The 10,950-nt window shown below is 38.3% G+C and overlaps 1 long non-coding RNA gene across 1 annotated transcript in view; it reads left to right on the forward strand.

Moving 5' to 3' along the window:
• LOC115830668 overlaps positions 1 to 10,512 on the forward strand; it is a 36,075-nt gene extending 25,563 nt beyond the window's left edge. Inside the window, exons 2-3 of the long non-coding RNA XR_004026222.1 lie at positions 6,552 to 6,795; positions 10,049 to 10,512. This is a non-coding gene — a long non-coding RNA (uncharacterized LOC115830668). The remainder of the gene's footprint in view (positions 1 to 6,551; positions 6,796 to 10,048) is intronic.
• Positions 10,513 to 10,950: the final 438 nt, after the last annotated feature.

The raw sequence follows: 10,950 nt of genomic DNA on the forward strand, positions 1-10,950 counted from the left end.
ATGCACCCCTAGTGGAAATGTTCTCCTTTGGAAAGCAGAATCTCTAGATCCAGAGAACTCAAAGGTCTATGCTACAATAATAAAGAAACCTTACATTTCAGTGAAGATCAATCTTTAGGGCATTTAAACAATTAGCAGCCAAGAAGAGAAGAAAAAGGTAGAAAAGGAGACCAAAAAGGAAGTGGTCAGTTATGAGGAGGGAAAAAAAAGTGTGTAATGTTGCTGAAGCCAAAAGAAAAAAGCATTTCAAGAAATAGTTTGATCAATTATTATCAAATGCTGCTCCACAAAAGGTACAATAAGTTAAGGACTGAGAATAGACTACTAGATTCAATAAGAATTAATTAACTTGGTTGGGCACAGTTGCTCACATCTATAATCCTAGCACTTTGGGAAGCTGAGGCAGGAAGAAGACTTGAGGCCTGGAATTCGAGACCAGCCTGGCAACACAGTGAGACCCCCATCTCTACAAAAAAAAAATAAATTTAATTATCCAGGTATGGTGGTGTGTACCCATAGTCCCAGCTACTTGGGAGGCTGAGGTAGGAAGATTTCTTGAGCCCAGGAGTTGGAGGTTGCAGTGAGCTATGATTGTGCCACTGCACTCCAGCTGAAGAAATGATGCCCAGGCACAGTGCTCATGCCTGTGATCGCATCACTCTAGGAGGAAGCGGGAGGATTGTTTGAGCCCAGGAGTTCAAGAGTAGCCTGGGCAACATAGCTAGGCCCTGTCTCTATTAAAAAAATAAATAAATAAAGAATTGATGGCCTTGAAGAATGTATTTTCAGTGGAGTGGAAGTGATGAAAGACTAAAATGGGAGGAAAGAAAGTGAAGATGGTGAGTATGGATGCTTTTCAGATGTTTTTCTATAGATGGGAAGGAGAGGTAAAGAAGGTACCTTAAAGCAAAAGGCACAAAGGATTCCTTTTTAAGATGGGAGATATTACGGAATGTTGATGGAAATAACCCAGTAGAGAGGAAATGACTAAAGCCTTCTGATTCTTTTTTTATCATAGATGTCTAACAAGAAGTTCTCAGTAAATGCTATTTACTCTGATTATTTTATGCCACTTTTAAAATCAGACCCTGATCATTATAAAATCACCTGCCCCCTTACCTTATTGATTTTTTCTATTTCTAGCAGGTTTCCAAGTATGTCTTCAATATACTTCAAATTTCAAATGTCTATGAAGGTTGCTATGAAAAATAAGAAACAGGAAAGTTTACTGTTTCTTATGACCATGTGAAAATCAAGTTACATACATTGTTTTGGAGGGAAGGGGTTATGTAAGCCAGTTCATAATTGAATAAAAACCTGTTGTCCTCCACCCCTCCCCCGCAAATAGTTTAGAAGTATGATAAGGTTTATTATTTGACTAGACTTTTGTCAATAGTCAATACTAGAATGCCCTGTGGATATGTAGGGCCACCAAGCCAAAGAAATAAAAAATACAAACAACCACAACACACAGAACAAAGAATAAGTTCAGTGGAACTGTTGCAGAGCATGAAGCCCAAGTTGAGTGTTCAGATAAAAACTCTCCCTCTTTAAAGGTAACTGTGGTGACTGGGTAACTAATCAAGATATCTGGGATTAGACCTATTAGTTTAGTGAACCTAGGAGAAAGACAAAGGGATAGTATGGCATATAGTTTTGTTATTTTGAGGAAAAGAGTAAAAAGTGAACCTCTTGTGAAATTGTTCAATTTGTGTGTGAGGAAAAGCCATGGCTATAACCAATCAGAGCCTTCAGCCAAGTGAAAGATTACAGAGAATTATTGTCAGATGCTGGAATTTTCCTTCCAGAGAAATGACAACCCTGTACCTTGAAAATTTCAAGAGCAGTCTTCCAAAACCCCTATAAAATATTAAACTAATATACTTGCAATTTTAGTACAAAGCAGGAAATGCAAAAATTACGGTACTCATAGTGACATTATCTGAGTTCACAGGGTGCACATCAGGACTTTTATTCCAAAGCAGCCCAGTTTGAGGAGCTAATATTTCTTTGGGGACTAAAATACTTGTATTTTCCATCCTCTCTGAATTAAGATTAGAAAATGAAAATGAGCGTTTACATACTGCATTTAAAATATAATTTCTCGGCATTGCCAAGATGTTTGGCTGACCTCTGATTTTCTATCAATATTTAAGGGAAAGTATTAAATAGAAAATCATCTTGAAGCAAATTCAAAGAACATGTCATGTATTAGGGCTTTTATATATTTTATATTTATAATGCAGTAATTTTATTTTGTGACTAGTTTCCGTAACAAGTTTCTATAAATTAAAAGGAGAAAAATATCTAACTTCTAAGGGCAAATCTCCCAGTTTTTCACTTTTTATGTGAAAACATTGAACAGAATTATGCAGATAATTTAAAATTGAATTTACTTATTTTTCTCAGTAAAAATTTTCTCATGCTGTGTTTGTTTTAAATTGCCCAAATATTTTATATTGGCCTAAACATTTTGAAAAATATTCATATTGATTTGAAAGCTGATACAACACTTCTAAAAGTCATGATGGCATGTCTTGCCAATGTGAAAATGGACATAAAAATATCTCTGGCCAGGCACAGTGGCTCACACCTGTAATCCTAGCACTTTGGGAGGCTGAGGCTGGCAGATCACGAGGTCAGGAGATCGGGACCATCCTGTCTAACACGGTGGAACACTGTCTTTAGTAAAAATACAAAAAAATTAGCCGGGCGTGGTGGCAGGCACCTGTAGTCCCAGCTACTCAGGAGGCTGAGGCAGGAGAATGGCGTGAACCAGGGAGGCAGAGCTTGCAGTGAGACGAGATCACGCCACTGCACTCCAGCCTGGGCGACAGAGCAAGACTCTGTCTCAAAAAAACAAAACAAAAGAAAACAAAATCTGTAAATCCTACATTTTTCAACCGAGGAAAAAAAATACACTCATCTTAAGAAATATGACAACCAATATGGTTGTATCATATGGGGTCAGTTTGAGGAGCTCTGTACAGCTCGCCTCAGCATTATCCACTCAAGAGATAGATGAGGGGGGACTCTTGTCCCTCATTGTGGTAACTCGCTCACACTTCCAGGTTTGCGAGTGAGTCAAAATAGCTGAACAGGTTCCCACAGGCACTACAACAAAAAATTCCCTGATGTAGAAAACAAGAAATTTTCACTGCAGTGGAGACAATGTGCTGTCACATCATACTTTTGCACAACTGGTTGTCATAGCAACAGCTGGGCTAGAAGTACATTAACAGGATGTGAGGTAGGGCACAAGAGGTGTCTCAACACCCTCTCATGGCGAATTTTTAAAAAATAACATGGCATAACCATCAATAGATGTAGTTACCTGTAAGTGAATAGTTAAGGTGACACAGGACCATGCAAGATTTATCAAGGTGACTATAAGTAAGAATGCCTAATTCCAATCAAATGCTGATTGATTAAAGAAAAGACAAAATATACTATACACTGCTGGTGGGAATATAAATTAATTCAACCTCTATGGAAAACAGTGTGGAGATTTCTCAAAGAACTAAAAATAGAATTACCATTCAACCCAGCCATCCTACTACTGGGTATCCAGCCTAAGAAAATAAATCATTATATAATATAGTCATTGGCCAGGTGCAGTGGCTCACCCCTGTAATCCCAGCACTTTGGGAGGCCGAGGCATGGATCACCTGAGGTCAAGGATTTGAGACCAGCCTGGCCAACATGGTAAAACCCCGTCTCTACTAAAAATACAAAAATTAGCCGGGACTGGTGGCAGGCACCTGTAATCCCAGGTACTTGGGAGGCTGAGACAGGAGAATAGCTTGAACCCGGGAGGTGGAGGTTGCAGTGAGCTAAGATGGCACCACTGCACTCCAGGCCTGGGCAACAGAGTGAGACTCCGTCTCAAAAAAAAAAAAAAAAAAAAAAGATGATCTATTTCAGCTCTTCTATTTAAGGGCAATTCTAAATCTATAGCTTTTTGCTTCCTTTTCACCAAACAGCCTTGTGATTCTACTGAGGCTTCCTTATAAATTGGTGTGCATGGACTAAATGCCCTAATTTTTACAACGTGTAATTGTTTTCTTTATAGTTATATGGATCGTTGTTAATTTTTAAAGTTGAACCATGGTTTATATACTGGTCCTTTGTGAATTTGAGTAGTGTGAGATGAAGACGACTAAGCAGAGTTGGGGTTATTGCTTAAAAATATATCAAGCATGGCTGTAACAAGGAAACCAAGATGGTATGACAAGAAGAGGGTTACATTAAGTTCTGGTAGGAAAAGAATTTGAGTGAAAGTTTCTAGTGGAACAATAAATAGCTTGGAAGGAGCAGAAAGTGTAAAGAGTGTGCTGATTCTTCTTCCTGGCCCTGTGGACAAAGAGAAGGAGTTTAGGAGATAGTATGGCTTTCAATTAATGGGAGATAGAATGCGAAAAGGTTCAAGACTATACTTGGTTATTTTGACAGTGAAAGGGGCTCTGCGAAAGACTGCAGACCAAGTTATCCTAAATTTTCAATTGTAATGCGGGGTAATGGTGCCTTCTACTTTAGCAAAGTCACTTCTCCAGGTTGGTGGTTTGGTTTGATCCATTACCAAAAGTCTTTGAAGATGAGTAATAAAGGTGATTGCAAAGCATTTGGTAAACATAAATTAATATAAAACTCAACATTAGCAACTTTCCAGCAAATGTATCTGAAGTAAGTGGTGTGTTTTGTGTAAAATTTCATAGAGTGGTTTCTTAATACATTAAAATGTCTTTCTCTTATTACCGATGCTTTCATAGTTGGCTTGATTCACTTGATATCGATGATCTACACTATAATAAAATTTAAGCTGAGAAACTTAATACAGTCTGAATTAGGAACCACAGCTTCACTGGGACTTAATGTATCATGTTGCAGCATAACATTCTAATATGCATAATTTCCTATATCTTACACTGACTTTGGGGAGTACTTAAATATTCAGCCCAATTCTCTTTTAAGCTTTCGGAATACAGTTAACAATGTAATGTCCTGCGTGCAGAAGGTAGAAAAGCCCCCCTCCATACCCATATTCTCCAGTAGAGCCAGAAAATGAAGCAACAACTCTGTGAAAATCTCTCTTGCAGAATTATTTCCAGCATATTTTGATAAGACACAAAAGGAAGAAGAAGCAACATTTTTTGACTATCTACTATGTGAGAGCCCTATTACTAGTATTTTAATACACTTCAATCATCAAAGTATATCTCCAAGTATAGATATTTATTATTCTTATTTCACTTTTAAGGAAAGTAAGCTCAGAGATGTTGCCAAAGTTAGCACATCTGTGATGGAAGTGAGAATGGAATACAGTTTTGTCTTCAATCTGTTCATATACTTGAATCTATCTAAAATCTACAAAGGCAGGAGAGATCTGTCTGCAAATCCCATAATGGGTATTTTAAATGCATTATTTCTTCATCAGACAATCTCAATGCTGTCAAAGTAGACACGAACTTAAGAAAGGACAAAATCTACACAGCCTTCTTAAAGGCATGAAGAGTGTTAGCAGACCAGTCTTTGCTTTCTTGCTTGCTTTTTTTTCTTCATAATAAAGTATCAAGCAACAGTCTTTGCTTTCTTACTGACAATAGTTATGGTTTCAGGACCCAAGCTCTAATATGTTCCCTGACTATAAACTCCTGAGTGCCAGAGGCCATGACCTTGACTTCCCATATCCAATTTATTTCTGGCTTCAAAAAAATCATGCCCAGAGTCAAGCCATGGTAATATGTTATGTTTCAGTTGGTGAATTTTTGCTTCCTTTAAACACTGAAGACTCAAGCACCAAATTGTTTCAATTATTTAAAAACTAAACTAATGCTCAGGTTAGTACAGTTCTTTATTTATTTGATACAAGTAAATGAAGAAACTGTTGGCAGTTGCTCACTTCAACAGTGAATAGGGTTTGGCTTGTTGACTGAGTGGCGAAGGATTTGGATATGAATATTTTCAGTTGGCGTTAAGGAGGAGAAAGAATTCTCTATTTTCTTTTTGACATTGTGAGTATAAGAAATGCTTTGTGCTGTTATCCTGACAACCTTACAAATCAAAGTAAGAAAGAAATGGTAACCTACAGCTTTCAGTGGAAGATAATAAGTGGGGGAGAAGACAAGTATATTTGCATTCTCAAAAGGGTAAAATCTGTCAGTAGGAGGAAGAGGAACTCTCATTTTGAGGTTAAAGTATAAAATATTAACTTCATATAGCTTCACATGCAGACAGATTAGCATTCACTCTAACTTCATGAGGGAGTTAATAAATACATGTGAAAATGAAAATAACAACTTCAAATAAATAATTGAACAGTCACTTTATAAAGGGGTGTTTTGTATGCAGCCTCCAGAACAGCCCCTAGGGTCCCTGACTCTTGGTATTCTCATTCTTGTGTAATCCCCTTCTATGAAGCGTGGGCTAGACTTACTTTCTTTGAATAAATAAAATAAGGTAGAACTAATGGTGTATGTCATAAAAGGAAGTATGTTCTTTCTCTCTCCTTCCCTGTCTCTCTCTCTTTCTCTCCCTCTCTTTTTGTCTCTAAGATCATTCACTCTGGGGAAGCCAGCTGCCTGATCATAAGCAATCCTATGAAGAGGCCCAAGAATTGAGAAACTGAGGCCTCTTGCCCAACAGCCATGTGAGTGATCTCAGAAGTGGATCCTCCCAGCCCATTCAAGCCTTTGGATGACTGCAGCCCCAACTGACAGTTTGACTGTAAACTCATGACAGACTGAACCAGAACCACCCAACTAAGCTGTTCCCAGATTTCTGATCCTGGGAAATTGTGTAATAAAAAATGTTTGCTGTTTTAAGCCACTAGATTTGGGGGTTAATTTGTTGTACAGCAATAGGTAACTAACACAAAAGGGCAGGAGTCACAACATGCCAGCCCATGGAAAGGAGAGCCAGGGATTCACTTCAGTGACAGGACTAGACAAAAACATATTATGTTTAAGTAGGTCACTTAAAGTCGGTCTTAATAGCCAGCATGTCAAGCCTGGAGGATCAGAGAGACAGCAAAATTGGCACACTTTAGAAGATACCTAAGTATTTAATCTTAAAGGCTGCATGGACCCAGCTAGAGAGAAGCTAAAATTACCTTACAAATTGGAAGACTCCATAAGGCAGTCGATGTGGAAGTTGTTATAGTTATCAGCATTCAATCAGTTAAATATGCATCATTGTTACCCTCTAGAAATATTTTTAAATGGATAAATTGACATGGGCCAGCATATAAAAGGATGTAATTCCAGATTCTAGAAGCATGTTCCTCTTCCTCCTCATCATTCTCTCTGCCACCATCTTAGCTTGAACTCTCAGTACCTCATGTCTAGCCCTTAACTGCTGCCAGGTTGTTTCTCATTCTTTAGTTTTGTCTCCTAGCTAGACTATAGGCTACTTAAGGAAATGATCATGTCTCCTTCAATAATCCCCTCCAACCACAAGTTATTCTTATTTGAAATGTGAGTCTATACAGACTTATTTCTGTATACCTTCTCTGAAGCCACAAGAATTTTGGATCACCATGCATGAATCATTTCAAGTTGCCACCATCTTATCTCTAGTGAGATTCAGGGTCCTCTGAATTATTTGCTTCTACCCTCTTCTGCCTCTCTAGACTATTAGTTATGTTCTCTCCAGTTCTTATGGAGATGTATTGTCATTTTTTTGAAGCTGTGAATATTACCATGTGGTGCAAGTAATGGTGCTAGGTGTTGGAAAGATGTGCTGCCATGGAACAGATAGACATAGATTCTGCATTCTGGTTATTTTCTACTCACATAGTCTGTACAGTACTAGGAAAAAAGGTAACTGAACAATAGTACACTTAAGCTGTGGCATCTTCCGGGATTGTTTGAAGGCACTACCAGTGACGTGTCATGATATTGCCCAATGGAGGATCTATTTTTTGATCTGACACTATGCAGTAGGTAATATTCCTTATTAAAGAAGACTCCATAGGACTTTCTTATACAGAATGCTTTTCAAAATAGAAAAATGCACTCACATAAAAGCATTCAAAGCACAAAAATGCTGGAGAGACAGAAATGCAATATCTTAAAAACAGGCAGCTAGCAATTGTCACAGTGTATTGAAGGGAGGTAAGACCTTAGAAAACAACTTCTAAAACTTTGGTCTTTAAAAATTTTCATTTGAACAAGTGGATATATACAGCATATTTTAAAAAGACCTTAATACATATCTTAAATATGATTCACTACAATTTTGTAAAATTACTAACTCTTTCTAATTCATTAGGTGTCCATTTAAAGTAATTTCTTCCAGGAGTCCCTCCCTTGCAGTTGAATAGTTGTTTTTTAAACACAATTTCAAGTAATTCCATAATTAATTATATATTTCCACCAATAAATTCTGGGCTTTCAATGAGAGCAGTGACCTTTCTTGATTAAATGTGTACTGCCAGTTTCCACCACAGTCCCTCACACATGAAAAGTCTCCTAAAAATATTTTTGGAATGAATGAAGGAGTAAGTAAATGGAGGTAAAAAGGGGTTATCAAACAATAATAACAATGACTAGCCCAGTTATTACATACACAATTTCTTTAAAAAGATAAAACACCTGAAAGAAATGAAATCAGCATGTAGGGCTATTCAAGCTTGTCCAATGATAAATAATTCACTAGGAGCACAAGCATTCATTCATTCTTTTTCATTCATTTATTCATTTGTTACCTTCCTCCTTCATATTCATCAAAGCCAGATTTTTCATCTCCTGTTTGTCCTCTGGAACCTTCCTTGGGGACTCTTCCCAGGTTTGGCCCTGGCAGAGAGACAGTATTTCTAGAACTCACTCTCTTATCTTTCACTCTGAAGAGTCTGATATTAAACAGTCCAGCTTGTTCATTCATAACAGGCTGAAATGTTTGAACTTTATTCTGCCAGCAATAGCAGTCGCAAAAGATGTACGAGCCAAAAAGTGACTTTGCGAAGCAGGGTTCAGGAAGATGTGATTGGAATTGCTTTTTCTCTGAAGGTCTGGTGTTGAACAGCCATAGTTTTTTAGAGGAAGGCCGTGAACTGAATGTTAAAGGGTGAGGAGCAATACAATGTCTGTACTTGGTTCCAAGTGGGTGTCACTGGTATGAGTTCAGTGAAGGGGAGATGATGTGGGATGGCAGCTCAGGGACCCTCAGTGATGAAGGAAGACATAAGTTATCTTGGGCACTGCACAGTGGCTCACACCTTTAATCACAGCATTTTGGGAGGCAGAGGTGGGAGGAATGCTTGAGCCCAGGAGTTGGAGACCAGCCTGGGAACATGGGAAAACCCTGTCTCTACAAAAAAAAAGAAAAATTTAAAAATTTAGTCAGGTTTGGTGGCACAGACCTGTAGTTCCAGCTATTTGGGAGGCTGTGGTAGAGGATGGCTTGAGCCTGGAAGGTGAAGGCTGCAGTGAGCCATGATTGTGCCACTGCACTCCAGCCTGGGTAACAGAGTGAGACCCTGTCTCAAAACAAAACAAAACAAAAAATAAGTTATCTCTGAAGGCTAGAAGGATTAGATAAATAAGAATGTATATGACTTGTTTACAGAAAAACACAGACAACAGCTTGGTTGTAGCCGTGGTTCTCAATCTCAACTTCAGAATTACTTTAGGAGCTCAGTAAAATGAAAATTCATGTGATCTGTCAAATGACCTCCAGCTAAAGCCCACCAGGAACATATCTGTAGTTGAAGGATTAATTACAAAGAGAAAAATTACACACCGTGGATAACCCATGGAGTGTCTCCGTAAAAAGGTGTTAAAAAGGATTTGGAATTGTACTAGGTGAACTTGAGGAGGGTCCAAGGAAGCAGGCTTTTGCTCTGGTTAGGTGCTGTCACGAAGCAGAGGCGCTTCTATGATTGAGTATCTTAATAATTTTTACCTAGAAGGTGGGAAAAACCAAAGAATGCTGAAACTGTAGTTGGTAAAGAAGCAACAGGCAGTCATACTCACCAGGATGGGGGATATTTGTCTGTTCTTCTGGTTTGCACAATGTTCTTGTTTTTGTCTGTGTTTCTTCTTGATTACAGATTGGTCATCATGATCACCAAACAGCCTTGTCTAATGTTGGCATTCTGTGAAATTACTTGTGTTCAACAGAAGTACATCACGGCCTCACTGCGAAGCCTATTCAGCTCCTGGATGTCAGAGACTGCTTTCCAATTTCTCAGAAGTAGCGCAAGACAGTGATTCACTGGCAGGCAAGAAATCTGTATCTCTAATAAGATACCTATGTGATTCTGATTGAAGGACTCTAAGACCATGCTTTAATAACTATTCCTATGGTAAGAAGTAGGGCTGAAAATGGAGGAGCAGATTATAAATATCCTTAAAACACAGACTCATAGGTTTGAGCATAATTCTGCCAGCAATAACAACCATTAACGGCATATGAGCAAAGAAGAACCTTGCCAAGGAGGGTTCAGAAAGAGTTTCCTGTTGGTAACAAATAGAAAGGTTAGATACAGTCTAAGGATGGAGGTGAGCCTGGGGACAAGCAGGGAGAATAGAAGCAGATAAACCACCAGCTAGGAAACTCCTGCAAGGGACCAGGCCTGACAAGACAATGATTAAAACATTGCCAGTGGGAATGGAAATAAAGTATTGAATGTGAAAGACATTAAGTAAGAATCTGAAATCCATTCAAGGGCAGGGATTTATGTTGATAAATTCTTAGCTCCCAGCCCTGTGCTTGGGGACAAAATGAGCATCCAGTAAATATTTAAGAGCTAAATCAATTAACCAACTAATCGGATTATGTAACTGACATGATGTGGGGGAAGAGGAAGAAGGAAAAATCAGGAGTGATTTAGGGAGAATTAGGAAGGGAAAATTATTTCAGAAAAAGGAGCATCCACTTTAGTCAAGTTTAATCTCTGTAATGGTGAAATATTCTAGCCAGAAGTTACTGATGTGGGTTTGGAATTTGAAT

The sequence above is a fragment of the Nomascus leucogenys genome, chromosome 16 (assembly GCF_006542625.1).
Source record: "Nomascus leucogenys isolate Asia chromosome 16, Asia_NLE_v1, whole genome shotgun sequence".
NCBI lineage: Eukaryota > Metazoa > Chordata > Mammalia > Primates > Hylobatidae > Nomascus > Nomascus leucogenys.